This window comes from Schistocerca serialis, unplaced genomic scaffold, assembly GCF_023864345.2.
Source record: "Schistocerca serialis cubense isolate TAMUIC-IGC-003099 unplaced genomic scaffold, iqSchSeri2.2 HiC_scaffold_1368, whole genome shotgun sequence".
Classification (NCBI taxonomy): domain Eukaryota; kingdom Metazoa; phylum Arthropoda; class Insecta; order Orthoptera; family Acrididae; genus Schistocerca; species Schistocerca serialis.
The window spans coordinates 146,206-162,760 of NW_026047589.1; the positions used below are offsets into that span (position 1 = coordinate 146,206).

Here is a 16,555-nt window from a genome sequence, read left to right on the forward strand (position 1 = left end):
ACGGCAGTCGTGGCCGAGTGGTTAAGGCGTCTGACTCGAAATCAGATTCCCTCTGGGAGCGTAGGTTCGAATCCTACCGGCTGCGTGCGATTTTGCGTACAGAGGAGCAAACATTTTCGCACACATGTGACATGCGTGGGCGAATGCGGGTGCAAACCAGTGACGCCATTCTCAACAAGACGAAAATTTCCGTTTTAAGAATACTGAGTTTTCGCGACGACCGCTGCTTACTGTGGCTATCGGTTCACCTCACACTGACACTGACGCTGGGACTGCAGAAAGCCGTCGCTGAGATCGTGAGTTCACAGATGTGCTCGAAAGTGATGGACAGAGCGAACATTTCATTTTCTTTTTAAGAATCGCAATTTCCATCACTCGAGTGCGGCCAAAGCAGTGGTGCAGCGTTTCTTTTCTTAAGATCTCGCAGCTGCTTGGAGGTATGTCGATCGTTTTAAGACGACAGAAAACTAGCGTCAGCGGTGCGTCAGTGGGAAGTCGGTGAAGTCGCCATCGGAGCCATAAGCCAGTAATTACGACATACGAATCACTCGCGCACCGCGCAGCTGTACGATAATGCTCGTGCGTGGGCCCGCATAGCTGAGTCGGTAGAGCGCTAGGTTTTCAACCAAAGGGTCCTGGGTTCAAGTCCCTGTCTGGGCGAAAATTAATACACTTTCGTAACGGCTAATGGAAACCCTACAGAAAAGAGTGAGGCCACGCCGTTTTCTGCCATCAGATTGCTTCTAAAGATGGCGGTTTCAGTTGTCGGGAGTCGCTTCCGCCACCGGCAGTCGTGGCCGAGTGGTTAAGGCGTCTGACTTGAAATCAGATTCCCTCTGGGAGCGTAGGTTCGAGTCCTGCCGACTGCGAAAATTTTCTCGCTCTCAAAAGGCGGACGTTCAGCTGCATCCTAGCAGTTGCGTCAGTACTAAACACGTGGGTCACCAGCAATGTGCAGTGCTATTTGATCCAGGGCGCAGCGTTACAGTCGCGCCCAGAAGCCGCAGCTCATCTCCGCGTCTCACAGCCGTCCACCTGGTGTTAGTACAAGTGTCGCCTCACTGGGCAGTGCAGATGTGTCCATTTTAGCTTGCAGACGATGACGTGTAGCAATTTATGAGCTAACGCAAGTCGTATGTTTTACCGTGTGTATCTGCTAGATACTGCCTCTCATACGGTGGAGAGACTCACTCCTTCTTGTGTCTCGTTCTCCGCACACGAGTTGCCCCTGGCATCGATATAGCACGGGTTTTCTAGCGTCAGCGAAGTCAATATTACACGAATCGAGTCGACATGTTTGCTTGTTACGATGACGGAAGAAGAAGAAATGTGTGTGGAACTTCACTGCATCGGCTGCTCGCCTTTCAGCGCCCCTGTGTCTTATCAGACGAAGGTGACTGTGAAATTGGCAACGAGGCAGAGGTTAACGAACACATGCAAATGGCAACCTTCGACGTCAGCCGAAATAGCTCAGTTGGGAGAGCGTTAGACTGAAGATCTAAAGGTCCCTGGTTCGATCCCGGGTTTCGGCAGGTATTCGTTTTGATGCGACGCCAATGGAATTACTCTGCGTTTGTGATAATGCAACTACCGCTGACAACAAAAATGACTCTCTCCTGTAGCTGTTCTGGTTGTCTAGTGCATGCGATAAGAGGAACTCACTAGACAACTAACTCCCCTAGAAGCAAAAGAATTAAAAATATCCTACCGACTGCATTCCTTTTTCTGTGTCAGGTGGTGAAGAACGTCTTCAACGGAACCGTGAAATGAGCGAAAGCGTGGGAAACATTGCATTCGAAATGCTTGTGAATTTTCCAATTGCCCAGTGAGTGTCGACAAAACACGTAAATTCTCTGCTCCGACGTATGAGGCGTAACAACTAGTGCAATTTGTTGTTGCATCGTGTGCCAGCAGTCTTCGAGAGTGTGTTACGAGCTTAGCGTGATAAGTTTGTAGACAGCATGTAGGCGACGTTTTATTAGTAACGGCCCCATACAGCGACTGCACAACAGTAAAGGACATGAGTCAATGTATAGTTGTGCATTGTGGGAGGTTTTGCAGCCTCGTCTGAGCCCGGATAGCTCAGTTGGTAGAGCATTAGGCTTTTAACCTAAGGGTCCAGGGTTCAAGGCCCCGTCGAGGCGGAAATTTTAACACTTTGGTAGCGATTCGTCTGGTAGCGGTGGAAACGCTACGGAAAATAATGCAGTTACGCCGTTTACTGACACCACAGTGCTTTAAACGGTAGCAGTTGCATGTGTCGGGAGAACACCGCGCTAACGGCAGTCGTGGCCGAGTGGTTAAGGCGTCTGACTCGAAATCAGATTCCCTCTGGGAGCGTAGGTTCGAATCCTACCGGCTGCGTGCGATTTTGCGTACAGAGGAGCAAACATTTTCGCACACATGTGACATGCGTGGGCGAATGCGGGTGCAAACCAGTGACGCCATTCTCAACAAGACGAAAATTTCCGTTTTAAGAATACTGAGTTTTCGCGACGACCGCTGCTTACTGTGGCTATCGGTTCACCTCACACTGACACTGACGCTGGGACTGCAGAAAGCCGTCGCTGAGATCGTGAGTTCACAGATGTGCTCGAAAGTGATGGACAGAGCGAACATTTCATTTTCTTTTTAAGAATCGCAATTTCCATCACTCGAGTGCGGCCAAAGCAGTGGTGCAGCGTTTCTTTTCTTAAGATCTCGCAGCTGCTTGGAGGTATGTCGATCGTTTTAAGACGACAGAAAACTAGCGTCAGCGGTGCGTCAGTGGGAAGTCGGTGAAGTCGCCATCGGAGCCATAAGCCAGTAATTACGACATACGAATCACTCGCGCACCGCGCAGCTGTACGATAATGCTCGTGCGTGGGCCCGCATAGCTGAGTCGGTAGAGCGCTAGGTTTTCAACCAAAGGGTCCTGGGTTCAAGTCCCTGTCTGGGCGAAAATTAATACACTTTCGTAACGGCTAATGGAAACCCTACAGAAAAGAGTGAGGCCACGCCGTTTTCTGCCATCAGATTGCTTCTAAAGATGGCGGTTTCAGTTGTCGGGAGTCGCTTCCGCCACCGGCAGTCGTGGCCGAGTGGTTAAGGCGTCTGACTTGAAATCAGATTCCCTCTGGGAGCGTAGGTTCGAGTCCTGCCGACTGCGAAAATTTTCTCGCTCTCAAAAGGCGGACGTTCAGCTGCATCCTAGCAGTTGCGTCACTACTAAACACGTGGGTCACCAGCAATGTGCAGTGCTATTTGATCCAGGGCGCAGCGTTACAGTCGCGCCCAGAAGCCGCAGCTCATCTCCGCGTCTCACAGCCGTCCACCTGGTGTTAGTACAAGTGTCGCCTCACTGGGCAGTGCAGATGTGTCCATTTTAGCTTGCAGACGATGACGTGTAGCAATTTATGAGCTAACGCAAGTCGTATGTTTTACCGTGTGTATCTGCTAGATACTGCCTCTCATACGGTGGAGAGACTCACTCCTTCTTGTGTCTCGTTCTCCGCACACGAGTTGCCCCTGGCATCGATATAGCACGGGTTTTCTAGCGTCAGCGAAGTCAATATTACACGAATCGAGTCGACATGTTTGCTTGTTACGATGACGGAAGAAGAAGAAATGTGTGTGGAACTTCACTGCATCGGCTGCTCGCCTTTCAGCGCCCCTGTGTCTTATCAGACGAAGGTGACTGTGAAATTGGCAACGAGGCAGAGGTTAACGAACACATGCAAATGGCAACCTTCGACGTCAGCCGAAATAGCTCAGTTGGGAGAGCGTTAGACTGAAGATCTAAAGGTCCCTGGTTCGATCCCGGGTTTCGGCAGGTATTCGTTTTGATGCGACGCCAATGGAATTACTCTGCGTTTGTGATAATGCAACTACCGCTGACAACAAAAATGACTCTCTCCTGTAGCTGTTCTGGTTGTCTAGTGCATGCCATAAGAGGAACTCACTAGACAACTAACTCCCCTAGAAGCAAAAGAATTAAAAATATCCTACCGACTGCATTCCTTTTTCTGTGTCAGGTGGTGAAGAACGTCTTCAACGGAACCGTGAAATGAGCGAAAGCGTGGGAAACATTGCATTCGAAATGCTTGTGAATTTTCCAATTGCCCAGTGAGTGTCGACAAAACACGTAAATTCTCTGCTCCGACGTATGAGGCGTAACAACTAGTGCAATTTGTTGTTGCATCGTGTGCCAGCAGTCTTCGAGAGTGTGTTACGAGCTTAGCGTGATAAGTTTGTAGACAGCATGTAGGCGACGTTTTATTAGTAACGGCCCCATACAGCGACTGCACAACAGTAAAGGACATGAGTCAATGTATAGTTGTGCATTGTGGGAGGTTTTGCAGCCTCGTCTGAGCCCGGATAGCTCAGTTGGTAGAGCATTAGGCTTTTAACCTAAGGGTCCAGGGTTCAAGGCCCCGTCGAGGCGGAAATTTTAACACTTTGGTAGCGATTCGTCTGGTAGCGGTGGAAACGCTACGGAAAATAATGCAGTTACGCCGTTTACTGACACCACAGTGCTTTAAACGGTAGCAGTTGCATGTGTCGGGAGAACACCGCGCTAACGGCAGTCGTGGCCGAGTGGTTAAGGCGTCTGACTCGAAATCAGATTCCCTCTGGGAGCGTAGGTTCGAATCCTACCGGCTGCGTGCGATTTTGCGTACAGAGGAGCAAACATTTTCGCACACATGTGACATGCGTGGGCGAATGCGGGTGCAAACCAGTGACGCCATTCTCAACAAGACGAAAATTTCCGTTTTAAGAATACTGAGTTTTCGCGACGACCGCTGCTTACTGTGGCTATCGGTTCACCTCACACTGACACTGACGCTGGGACTGCAGAAAGCCGTCGCTGAGATCGTGAGTTCACAGATGTGCTCGAAAGTGATGGACAGAGCGAACATTTCATTTTCTTTTTAAGAATCGCAATTTCCATCACTCGAGTGCGGCCAAAGCAGTGGTGCAGCGTTTCTTTTCTTAAGATCTCGCAGCTGCTTGGAGGTATGTCGATCGTTTTAAGACGACAGAAAACTAGCGTCAGCGGTGCGTCAGTGGGAAGTCGGTGAAGTCGCCATCGGAGCCATAAGCCAGTAATTACGACATACGAATCACTCGCGCACCGCGCAGCTGTACGATAATGCTCGTGCGTGGGCCCGCATAGCTGAGTCGGTAGAGCGCTAGGTTTTCAACCAAAGGGTCCTGGGTTCAAGTCCCTGTCTGGGCGAAAATTAATACACTTTCGTAACGGCTAATGGAAACCCTACAGAAAAGAGTGAGGCCACGCCGTTTTCTGCCATCAGATTGCTTCTAAAGATGGCGGTTTCAGTTGTCGGGAGTCGCTTCCGCCACCGGCAGTCGTGGCCGAGTGGTTAAGGCGTCTGACTTGAAATCAGATTCCCTCTGGGAGCGTAGGTTCGAGTCCTGCCGACTGCGAAAATTTTCTCGCTCTCAAAAGGCGGACGTTCAGCTGCATCCTAGCAGTTGCGTCACTACTAAACACGTGGGTCACCAGCAATGTGCAGTGCTATTTGATCCAGGGCGCAGCGTTACAGTCGCGCCCAGAAGCCGCAGCTCATCTCCGCGTCTCACAGCCGTCCACCTGGTGTTAGTACAAGTGTCGCCTCACTGGGCAGTGCAGATGTGTCCATTTTAGCTTGCAGACGATGACGTGTAGCAATTTATGAGCTAACGCAAGTCGTATGTTTTACCGTGTGTATCTGCTAGATACTGCCTCTCATACGGTGGAGAGACTCACTCCTTCTTGTGTCTCGTTCTCCGCACACGAGTTGCCCCTGGCATCGATATAGCACGGGTTTTCTAGCGTCAGCGAAGTCAATATTACACGAATCGAGTCGACATGTTTGCTTGTTACGATGACGGAAGAAGAAGAAATGTGTGTGGAACTTCACTGCATCGGCTGCTCGCCTTTCAGCGCCCCTGTGTCTTATCAGACGAAGGTGACTGTGAAATTGGCAACGAGGCAGAGGTTAACGAACACATGCAAATGGCAACCTTCGACGTCAGCCGAAATAGCTCAGTTGGGAGAGCGTTAGACTGAAGATCTAAAGGTCCCTGGTTCGATCCCGGGTTTCGGCAGGTATTCGTTTTGATGCGACGCCAATGGAATTACTCTGCGTTTGTGATAATGCAACTACCGCTGACAACAAAAATGACTCTCTCCTGTAGCTGTTCTGGTTGTCTAGTGCATGCCATAAGAGGAACTCACTAGACAACTAACTCCCCTAGAAGCAAAAGAATTAAAAATATCCTACCGACTGCATTCCTTTTTCTGTGTCAGGTGGTGAAGAACGTCTTCAACGGAACCGTGAAATGAGCGAAAGCGTGGGAAACATTGCATTCGAAATGCTTGTGAATTTTCCAATTGCCCAGTGAGTGTCGACAAAACACGTAAATTCTCTGCTCCGACGTATGAGGCGTAACAACTAGTGCAATTTGTTGTTGCATCGTGTGCCAGCAGTCTTCGAGAGTGTGTTACGAGCTTAGCGTGATAAGTTTGTAGACAGCATGTAGGCGACGTTTTATTAGTAACGGCCCCATACAGCGATTGCACAACAGTAAAGGACATGAGTCAATGTATAGTTGTGCATTGTGGGAGGTTTTGCAGCCTCGTCTGAGCCCGGATAGCTCAGTTGGTAGAGCATTAGGCTTTTAACCTAAGGGTCCAGGGTTCAAGGCCCCGTCGAGGCGGAAATTTTAACACTTTGGTAGCGATTCGTCTGGTAGCGGTGGAAACGCTACGGAAAATAATGCAGTTACGCCGTTTACTGACACCACAGTGCTTTAAACGGTAGCAGTTGCATGTGTCGGGAGAACACCGCGCTAACGGCAGTCGTGGCCGAGTGGTTAAGGCGTCTGACTCGAAATCAGATTCCCTCTGGGAGCGTAGGTTCGAATCCTACCGGCTGCGTGCGATTTTGCGTACAGAGGAGCAAACATTTTCGCACACATGTGACATGCGTGGGCGAATGCGGGTGCAAACCAGTGACGCCATTCTCAACAAGACGAAAATTTCCGTTTTAAGAATACTGAGTTTTCGCGACGACCGCTGCTTACTGTGGCTATCGGTTCACCTCACACTGACACTGACGCTGGGACTGCAGAAAGCCGTCGCTGAGATCGTGAGTTCACAGATGTGCTCGAAAGTGATGGACAGAGCGAACATTTCATTTTCTTTTTAAGAATCGCAATTTCCATCACTCGAGTGCGGCCAAAGCAGTGGTGCAGCGTTTCTTTTCTTAAGATCTCGCAGCTGCTTGGAGGTATGTCGATCGTTTTAAGACGACAGAAAACTAGCGTCAGCGGTGCGTCAGTGGGAAGTCGGTGAAGTCGCCATCGGAGCCATAAGCCAGTAATTACGACATACGAATCACTCGCGCACCGCGCAGCTGTACGATAATGCTCGTGCGTGGGCCCGCATAGCTGAGTCGGTAGAGCGCTAGGTTTTCAACCAAAGGGTCCTGGGTTCAAGTCCCTGTCTGGGCGAAAATTAATACACTTTCGTAACGGCTAATGGAAACCCTACAGAAAAGAGTGAGGCCACGCCGTTTTCTGCCATCAGATTGCTTCTAAAGATGGCGGTTTCAGTTGTCGGGAGTCGCTTCCGCCACCGGCAGTCGTGGCCGAGTGGTTAAGGCGTCTGACTTGAAATCAGATTCCCTCTGGGAGCGTAGGTTCGAGTCCTGCCGACTGCGAAAATTTTCTCGCTCTCAAAAGGCGGACGTTCAGCTGCATCCTAGCAGTTGCGTCACTACTAAACACGTGGGTCACCAGCAATGTGCAGTGCTATTTGATCCAGGGCGCAGCGTTACAGTCGCGCCCAGAAGCCGCAGCTCATCTCCGCGTCTCACAGCCGTCCACCTGGTGTTAGTACAAGTGTCGCCTCACTGGGCAGTGCAGATGTGTCCATTTTAGCTTGCAGACGATGACGTGTAGCAATTTATGAGCTAACGCAAGTCGTATGTTTTACCGTGTGTATCTGCTAGATACTGCCTCTCATACGGTGGAGAGACTCACTCCTTCTTGTGTCTCGTTCTCCGCACACGAGTTGCCCCTGGCATCGATATAGCACGGGTTTTCTAGCGTCAGCGAAGTCAATATTACACGAATCGAGTCGACATGTTTGCTTGTTACGATGACGGAAGAAGAAGAAATGTGTGTGGAACTTCACTGCATCGGCTGCTCGCCTTTCAGCGCCCCTGTGTCTTATCAGACGAAGGTGACTGTGAAATTGGCAACGAGGCAGAGGTTAACGAACACATGCAAATGGCAACCTTCGACGTCAGCCGAAATAGCTCAGTTGGGAGAGCGTTAGACTGAAGATCTAAAGGTCCCTGGTTCGATCCCGGGTTTCGGCAGGTATTCGTTTTGATGCGACGCCAATGGAATTACTCTGCGTTTGTGATAATGCAACTACCGCTGACAACAAAAATGACTCTCTCCTGTAGCTGTTCTGGTTGTCTAGTGCATGCGATAAGAGGAACTCACTAGACAACTAACTCCCCTAGAAGCAAAAGAATTAAAAATATCCTACCGACTGCATTCCTTTTTCTGTGTCAGGTGGTGAAGAACGTCTTCAACGGAACCGTGAAATGAGCGAAAGCGTGGGAAACATTGCATTCGAAATGCTTGTGAATTTTCCAATTGCCCAGTGAGTGTCGACAAAACACGTAAATTCTCTGCTCCGACGTATGAGGCGTAACAACTAGTGCAATTTGTTGTTGCATCGTGTGCCAGCAGTCTTCGAGAGTGTGTTACGAGCTTAGCGTGATAAGTTTGTAGACAGCATGTAGGCGACGTTTTATTAGTAACGGCCCCATACAGCGACTGCACAACAGTAAAGGACATGAGTCAATGTATAGTTGTGCATTGTGGGAGGTTTTGCAGCCTCGTCTGAGCCCGGATAGCTCAGTTGGGCAGTCAGCCGGCAGCGGCCGTGGCGGTCGGACGCAGGTTGTTTACGCTCTCGCCTGTGGCGGTCGCGTGCGGTTTGGTAAGTGTGCGCTTTGCTGCGTTGTTGTAGTGTGGAGTGATGAATTGCCATCGATTATAATGGATCAACTTATACGGAAAGACACATTGAAATTGAGTTTTGACCCGCACTATGCACGACCGAAGTCCTTTGAAGTTGAGTTATTTATTAGAGACGTTATGAAAATCACTATTGATGATATGGTTGGCATTCACCTTTCTATCGTCAGCAGTACGGTCTACCTAAAATTGTTGAGACCCGAGAAATGCGAGCAGGTCATTCAATCCTGTGGAGGAGTTTTAAAGTTTAACCATTCTGACGGCAATGTTGGTGATGTCAGAGTTTCGCTTGCCGGTCTTGGAGTCAGAACTGTTCGAATATTCGAATTACCCTTTGAAATATCCGCTGATCATATTAATGCCAAATTGAGGGAATATGGAACGGTCATCAGCAATACGGCAGAAAAGTGGTCGAATATGCACATTTTCCCGGTGTTAAACGGTGTCCGGCAGGTGAAGATTGATATGTTGAAGCACATTCCGTCCTACGTCACTGTGTGTGGCTACAGAGCCATTGTGATTTATGATGGGCAGCCGAGAACCTGTGCGGGCTGTGGTTCCACCGAACATATCCGTGCTCAATGTGTCCAACGGCGCGTGGCGCAAATACCGGCCGGTGAGCGTGCGCAGCAGGGCCCGACGTCTACGTTGCCTATATCATACGTCGCCGCCGCCCGGGTTAACGTTACCTCGGACCCTAGTTTCGATGTTCCGCTAGAGAGTCTGCGCGAAGTGCAGGAAGGCGTCACGCCGATGGATACGAACGACGTCCCAACTGTTCCTTCTTCACACACCTCAAAGGGGGGCGATACTCACTCGGAGCAGGGGCACCAACCGGACACCGAAAGTATTCCGGCGGGCGTTCCGGTTCGAGACGACAAGTCCGACGTGGACCGGGTGGAGTCGAACGAGCTGGCTGGCCACCAGCCCCCGCGGTCTCCCAAATCACAGAAGAAACGCCGGCTAGCACATCAAGGGGCAGAAGCAAAGGCGCCAATATTGCGTGAAAAAGCGAACCACGTACGACAGAAACTGACTGAAGAGACTGAACCACCGTCGTCAGCAACCAGCAAAACGACAAAAAAATCCCGGACGGACGAATCGGACACTGATCACGGACGATTACCCTCCGGCGACCCTGCGATAACAGATGCAATGGATCAGACCCCTGTATCTGACGTATCCAAGCTCTCGGATTGCGGTTTGCCAGCGGACAGGTTCGTGTGTGATTGGTCGGATGACGTGGAAGAGGGTGGTCGGGAAGATGATTTCGTAAAGGATCGGCGACGTACAGATAGTCCGTTATCGGAAGCTCAAGCTGATGTGTCCCACCAGCAACAAACGGCTACCGCCGGCGTCGGCGCAGTGGCTAATGACGTAGACTTCTTTTAGAGGATGTTCGCCATTAACATCCATACTCGGCTTATTGTCACCTAGATCTCTGTTCTCATGCCGTCCTTGCAAGCTTACCGCATTGCGACATTGAACATCAATAACATCAGTAGCCCACTAAACTTAACAAATCTTCAAGATTTTCTCTATGCCGCTGATATTGATCTCATCATGCTGCAGGAAGTGACCAATATTAACCTTGACCGTATCACAGGCTACAATGCCGTCGTTAATCCTGGACATGGCTCTGCTCCAGGGACGGCGATCATGGCTAAGGAAGGGATAGTGATGTCACATGTCGAGCGCCTGGCGTCTGGCAGAGGTATAGCGACTACTATCGATACTACTCGATTTATCAATCTCTACGCCCCATCCGGCTCTGGGAGACGCCGACAGAGAGCAGAGTTTTTTAAAGATGACATTGTGCCACTTTTTACACCACCTTCGGAACAACTTATATTCGCTGGTGACTTTAACTGTGTCCTCAGTCCCAAAGACCAGACGCCGAACTTCAATCCGTCCGCCGAGCTTCGCAATCTCATTGACGAGTTGAATTTAATAGACACGTGGGAGCTTCGACACGGTGACAGGCCTGGATTCACTTACGTTACTGGCCACTCAGCTAGCCGCATCGATAGAATCTACGCATTATCAAGTATGAGGGAACATGTTTTGCAGGCTGAGCTATGGCCGACTGTCTTCACAGATCATGTGGCATATATATGTACCGTCAATTTAGCCAAACAAGGGACGTACAGGGCAAGGGGACCCTGGAAACTAAATGTAGCGTGTTTACCAGAACCCGGGTGTCACACAGTCTTCCGCAATACGTGGGCAGCCTGCGAACGAAAGTTCCCCGCGTACGATTCTGCCATTACGTGGTGGGTAAAATGTGCGAAACCCGCCTTAACAAAAGCGATGAAGAATTATTCCCGAGATCGATGTGCCTGGCAGAAGCAAACCCTGGAATTTTACTTTCAGTGTTTGAGAGATTTATATCGAGAAGATGCAACAGTAATAGCAAATCGTATGCATATTAAAAGAATACAGGCTACGATTCTAACCCTTAAACGGAAGCAATTGGAAGGCTGTAAAGTCAGGACGCGTCTGCAAAACGCTGTACAGGACGAAACGACATCAATGTACCATGTTATTCGCGAACAGAAAAGGGGGCGCAGAAAGATATTGACCGAACTGCACACTGCAGATGGTCGACTCCTAAACCACCAGCGCGACATACGAGACGAGATTTACAAACATTTCACAGCACAGTTCACGGAACACCCAGTGGATATGGCGGCGCAGCACGTCCTTCTGGCACGCCGTTTTGCGACATTGACCACGGTAGAAGCAGACGGCCTCGCTGCAGTCATAACTGAAGATGAAGTAGAGGACGCCATTCGAGGGAGCCCACAGAATAAATCGCCTGGCCCCGACGGATTACCGGCTGAGTTTTATCGAACCTTTCGTCACCATTTAGTTCCAAAGTTGACCTTGGTCTGTAATGATATCTTAAAGGCTGGAAGTGATATCTTAAGGGAATTCTGTGAAGGCATAGTGGTATTGGTACCCAAAACCCCAGCGGGAAAGACAGTCGACAATCTCCGACCGCTTACGTTACTTAATACCGATTATAAGATATTCGCGCGGGTCATGATGCAGCGATTCAGTACGGTACTTAGTACTGTCACGGGGGCCTACCAGACGAGCGTTGGGAACTCTAGAAACATACAGCAGACGTTAAGTGCATATAGAGATATCATAGCTACAGCCGCCGCTTGCGACATGCGATGCGCTCTAGTCTCGTTAGATTTTGAGAAAGCATTCGATAAAATCAGTCACTCATATCTTCTGTGCGCGATGGCAGCAATGAACTTTCCACGGAAAGTTATTGACACTGTTACACTCCTGCTGCGAAACGGTACGTCCAAGATCTGTCTCAACGGACAACTCAGTAAACCTATTCATATCGCTCGGTCGGTACGACAAGGTTGCCCGATGTCAATGGCCTTGTTTGCATTTGCTCTTGAACCCTTACTGTTCTCCCTGGCGCAAGACCTTCCGGGAATACGCATACATGGCCAGAAGATCGTATGCCAGGCATTTGCGGATGACGTCAGTTTCGTGGTGACGAAAGATGAAGATTTGGAACGCGCGTTTCAGCTGATATCCACTTATGCAGCCGCATCAGGAGCGAAAGTCAACTGTAAAAAGTCTGGCATTATGGAACTTGGTAGAGGACTCGAACTTGGCAATAGCCAATCACTAAAAAGAATGACAACATTTAAATGTCTCGGCATTGAATACACGCGCACCATCCGCTGCACGTCTGCTCTTAATTATCGAAAATTATTGGCACAAATTCGGGCCGGCATACGGCAACATCATTTGCGAAATCTCAACGCCATACAAAGAGTGTTTTTAGTCAATACTTACATTGTTTCTAAAGTGAATTATGTCGCACAAATCCTACCAATACCAAAGGTCATCGCACAACGAATGCTTGCAGCCCTCGGACACTTTGTCAGTAGGGGACACATTTTCAAAGTCCCATTTGCAACTTTGACGCTCCCCTTGGGAAAGGGCGGCCTAAATCTGACGGATGTTTACCACAAAGCGAAAGCATTATATATCAGCAACATGTATAAACAGTGGCAACGATCACCAAATTCCTTAACGGCCCACCTTCTCAATGAAATTGCACCTGCCAGCATGACGCCTCCGGTAAACGTAAGTCACATCCCGACTGCATTTAGCCACTTTAGTACTTTTTTCCTCGAATACAGCTATATTCAAAGCAACATTCCTGAGAATGATCTTTACCGGGTCAAAGCACTTTACAGCTGCCTGACGGACAGTAAGCCGCGCAACAGAATAGAAGTGAAGTATAGAGACTGCAACTGGGCCAAGATCTGGGAAAACATTCATGACGCACACTTACCATCGCAGGTGCGGTCTACATGGTACATGGCGGTCAATAGGATCATACCGACAAATTCAAAACTACACATGATCCACTTGGCAGACACTCCGAACTGCGTTCACTGTACTCTCCTAGATACCATCGAACATCGCTTTCTATGCGAAAATGTGAAGGACATCTGGCTTCTCTTTGCACGGAAGCTCTCAAGTATGCTGCGTACTGCACCTAGAATGATTACTCCAGCTGGACTCCTCACTCCTGATGCCGTTCCATACCCTCCGGCAAAACGACGAGCAATCACTTGGCTTCAAGGTCAGACGGTGTATTATATATTATCGGCGCCAGAAAAAAATAAAGAAGACTATTGGCTATACCTAATAACTCAACACCAGAAACTTCAACGAATCGACAAATACAGAGAAAAGTATGCTTTCTTTCTCCTCCGAACGTTGACGTAGAGAGATATTCCTCCAGGGCGCCGTCGCAGTCCGAAAACTCTGATGGATGGCCCTTTCACGACTATGATAGTCGCAATTAGGATTCGGAATGCGGCGATCGCACGGCCACGAATATGAAACGGACCACCCCGACAGTGGTGACGCTTTGGGGGATGATGCCTCTCCTGTCGAGAGCTCTGCGAGACTGTTCTACGAGATCCCCGTCGAATTTTGTAGATCTAATATTCAAATTATAAATTATTCGTTTCTTGTTTATTCAATTAGTAAGATTCGTTTATTGCACAGAAGACGTATTTATGTTATGTTTGACCTTCTCCTGTCAGAGGAAGAGAAGAGTTGTTCCTTCTTGCTGTGGAAGACTCCAGCATCACCAAGTTTATTTTCATACATTCAGTCTCCCTCGGAAAGTGATGAGTTTTCTAACATTCCTGCGGAAGATTTCATTTGCTTCATTTTCCACATCACATATAGTGGTAAACCAAATAACCACATGGATACTGAAGAGAATCCATTTGTTTCATGATTAATTTTTTATTTCAACGGAGATTTTTGCTAATGGCGGAGAAGTCGAGCCGATGAAGGCACTTTTGGCGAGCGTGAGGACGGGCTAGAAGGGGTGGATGGAGGCCCGAAAAAAAAACAAAAAAAAAAAAAAAAAAAAAAAAAAAAAAAAAAAAAAAAAAAAAAAAAAAAAAAAGTTGGTAGAGCATTAGGCTTTTAACCTAAGGGTCCAGGGTTCAAGGCCCCGTCGAGGCGGAAATTTTAACACTTTGGTAGCGATTCGTCTGGTAGCGGTGGAAACGCTACGGAAAATAATGCAGTTACGCCGTTTACTGACACCACAGTGCTTTAAACGGTAGCAGTTGCATGTGTCGGGAGAACACCGCGCTAACGGCAGTCGTGGCCGAGTGGTTAAGGCGTCTGACTCGAAATCAGATTCCCTCTGGGAGCGTAGGTTCGAATCCTACCGGCTGCGTGCGATTTTGCGTACAGAGGAGCAAACATTTTCGCACACATGTGACATGCGTGGGCGAATGCGGGTGCAAACCAGTGACGCCATTCTCAACAAGACGAAAATTTCCGTTTTAAGAATACTGAGTTTTCGCGACGACCGCTGCTTACTGTGGCTATCGGTTCACCTCACACTGACACTGACGCTGGGACTGCAGAAAGCCGTCGCTGAGATCGTGAGTTCACAGATGTGCTCGAAAGTGATGGACAGAGCGAACATTTCATTTTCTTTTTAAGAATCGCAATTTCCATCACTCGAGTGCGGCCAAAGCAGTGGTGCAGCGTTTCTTTTCTTAAGATCTCGCAGCTGCTTGGAGGTATGTCGATCGTTTTAAGACGACAGAAAACTAGCGTCAGCGGTGCGTCAGTGGGAAGTCGGTGAAGTCGCCATCGGAGCCATAAGCCAGTAATTACGACATACGAATCACTCGCGCACCGCGCAGCTGTACGATAATGCTCGTGCGTGGGCCCGCATAGCTGAGTCGGTAGAGCGCTAGGTTTTCAACCAAAGGGTCCTGGGTTCAAGTCCCTGTCTGGGCGAAAATTAATACACTTTCGTAACGGCTAATGGAAACCCTACAGAAAAGAGTGAGGCCACGCCTTTTCTGCCATCAGATTGCTTCTAAAGATGGCGGTTTCAGTTGTCGGGAGTCGCTTCCGCCACCGGCAGTCGTGGCCGAGTGGTTAAGGCGTCTGACTTGAAATCAGATTCCCTCTGGGAGCGTAGGTTCGAGTCCTGCCGACTGCGAAAATTTTCTCGCTCTCAAAAGGCGGACGTTCAGCTGCATCCTAGCAGTTGCGTCACTACTAAACACGTGGGTCACCAGCAATGTGCAGTGCTATTTGATCCAGGGCGCAGCGTTACAGTCGCGCCCAGAAGCCGCAGCTCATCTCCGCGTCTCACAGCCGTCCACCTGGTGTTAGTACAAGTGTCGCCTCACTGGGCAGTGCAGATGTGTCCATTTTAGCTTGCAGACGATGACGTGTAGCAATTTATGAGCTAACGCAAGTCGTATGTTTTACCGTGTGTATCTGCTAGATACTGCCTCTCATACGGTGGAGAGACTCACTCCTTCTTGTGTCTCGTTCTCCGCACACGAGTTGCCCCTGGCATCGATATAGCACGGGTTTTCTAGCGTCAGCGAAGTCAATATTACACGAATCGAGTCGACATGTTTGCTTGTTACGATGACGGAAGAAGAAGAAATGTGTGTGGAACTTCACTGCATCGGCTGCTCGCCTTTCAGCGCCCCTGTGTCTTATCAGACGAAGGTGACTGTGAAATTGGCAACGAGGCAGAGGTTAACGAACACATGCAAATGGCAACCTTCGACGTCAGCCGAAATAGCTCAGTTGGGAGAGCGTTAGACTGAAGATCTAAAGGTCCCTGGTTCGATCCCGGGTTTCGGCAGGTATTCGTTTTGATGCGACGCCAATGGAATTACTCTGCGTTTGTGATAATGCAACTACCGCTGACAACAAAAATGACTCTCTCCTGTAGCTGTTCTGGTTGTCTAGTGCATGCCATAAGAGGAACTCACTAGACAACTAACTCCCCTAGAAGCAAAAGAATTAAAAATATCCTACCGACTGCATTCCTTTTTCTGTGTCAGGTGGTGAAGAACGTCTTCAACGGAACCGTGAAATGAGCGAAAGCGTGGGAAACATTGCATTCGAAATGCTTGTGAATTTTCCAATTGCCCAGTGAGTGTCGACAAAACACGTAAAT

General features: G+C 49.1%; 18 non-coding genes across 18 annotated transcripts; all 18 read left to right on the forward strand.

Moving 5' to 3' along the window:
- Positions 1 to 3: 3 nt before the first annotated feature.
- On the forward strand, positions 4 to 85 carry Trnas-cga (transfer RNA serine (anticodon CGA)). The gene has a single exon. It is a non-coding gene; the product is annotated as a tRNA-Ser (tRNA).
- A 702-nt stretch (positions 86 to 787) lies between these two features.
- Positions 788 to 869, forward strand: Trnas-uga (transfer RNA serine (anticodon UGA)). Its single transcript has one exon. It is a non-coding gene; the product is annotated as a tRNA-Ser (tRNA).
- A 590-nt stretch (positions 870 to 1,459) lies between these two features.
- Trnaf-gaa (transfer RNA phenylalanine (anticodon GAA)) lies at positions 1,460 to 1,532 on the forward strand. Its single transcript has one exon. It is a non-coding gene; the product is annotated as a tRNA-Phe (tRNA).
- A 539-nt stretch (positions 1,533 to 2,071) lies between these two features.
- Trnak-uuu (transfer RNA lysine (anticodon UUU)) lies at positions 2,072 to 2,144 on the forward strand. The gene has a single exon. It is a non-coding gene; the product is annotated as a tRNA-Lys (tRNA).
- Positions 2,145 to 2,282: 138 nt separating this feature from the next.
- On the forward strand, positions 2,283 to 2,364 carry Trnas-cga (transfer RNA serine (anticodon CGA)). Its single transcript has one exon. It is a non-coding gene; the product is annotated as a tRNA-Ser (tRNA).
- A 702-nt stretch (positions 2,365 to 3,066) lies between these two features.
- Trnas-uga (transfer RNA serine (anticodon UGA)) lies at positions 3,067 to 3,148 on the forward strand. Its single transcript has one exon. It is a non-coding gene; the product is annotated as a tRNA-Ser (tRNA).
- A 590-nt stretch (positions 3,149 to 3,738) lies between these two features.
- Trnaf-gaa (transfer RNA phenylalanine (anticodon GAA)) lies at positions 3,739 to 3,811 on the forward strand. The gene has a single exon. It is a non-coding gene; the product is annotated as a tRNA-Phe (tRNA).
- Positions 3,812 to 4,350: 539 nt separating this feature from the next.
- On the forward strand, positions 4,351 to 4,423 carry Trnak-uuu (transfer RNA lysine (anticodon UUU)). Its single transcript has one exon. It is a non-coding gene; the product is annotated as a tRNA-Lys (tRNA).
- A 138-nt stretch (positions 4,424 to 4,561) lies between these two features.
- Positions 4,562 to 4,643, forward strand: Trnas-cga (transfer RNA serine (anticodon CGA)). The gene has a single exon. It is a non-coding gene; the product is annotated as a tRNA-Ser (tRNA).
- A 702-nt stretch (positions 4,644 to 5,345) lies between these two features.
- On the forward strand, positions 5,346 to 5,427 carry Trnas-uga (transfer RNA serine (anticodon UGA)). The gene has a single exon. It is a non-coding gene; the product is annotated as a tRNA-Ser (tRNA).
- Positions 5,428 to 6,017: 590 nt separating this feature from the next.
- Trnaf-gaa (transfer RNA phenylalanine (anticodon GAA)) lies at positions 6,018 to 6,090 on the forward strand. Its single transcript has one exon. It is a non-coding gene; the product is annotated as a tRNA-Phe (tRNA).
- A 539-nt stretch (positions 6,091 to 6,629) lies between these two features.
- Positions 6,630 to 6,702, forward strand: Trnak-uuu (transfer RNA lysine (anticodon UUU)). Its single transcript has one exon. It is a non-coding gene; the product is annotated as a tRNA-Lys (tRNA).
- Positions 6,703 to 6,840: 138 nt separating this feature from the next.
- On the forward strand, positions 6,841 to 6,922 carry Trnas-cga (transfer RNA serine (anticodon CGA)). The gene has a single exon. It is a non-coding gene; the product is annotated as a tRNA-Ser (tRNA).
- A 702-nt stretch (positions 6,923 to 7,624) lies between these two features.
- On the forward strand, positions 7,625 to 7,706 carry Trnas-uga (transfer RNA serine (anticodon UGA)). Its single transcript has one exon. It is a non-coding gene; the product is annotated as a tRNA-Ser (tRNA).
- Positions 7,707 to 8,296: 590 nt separating this feature from the next.
- On the forward strand, positions 8,297 to 8,369 carry Trnaf-gaa (transfer RNA phenylalanine (anticodon GAA)). The gene has a single exon. It is a non-coding gene; the product is annotated as a tRNA-Phe (tRNA).
- A 6,340-nt stretch (positions 8,370 to 14,709) lies between these two features.
- Positions 14,710 to 14,791, forward strand: Trnas-cga (transfer RNA serine (anticodon CGA)). The gene has a single exon. It is a non-coding gene; the product is annotated as a tRNA-Ser (tRNA).
- A 701-nt stretch (positions 14,792 to 15,492) lies between these two features.
- Positions 15,493 to 15,574, forward strand: Trnas-uga (transfer RNA serine (anticodon UGA)). Its single transcript has one exon. It is a non-coding gene; the product is annotated as a tRNA-Ser (tRNA).
- A 590-nt stretch (positions 15,575 to 16,164) lies between these two features.
- On the forward strand, positions 16,165 to 16,237 carry Trnaf-gaa (transfer RNA phenylalanine (anticodon GAA)). Its single transcript has one exon. It is a non-coding gene; the product is annotated as a tRNA-Phe (tRNA).
- The last annotated feature ends 318 nt before the right edge of the window (positions 16,238 to 16,555 follow it).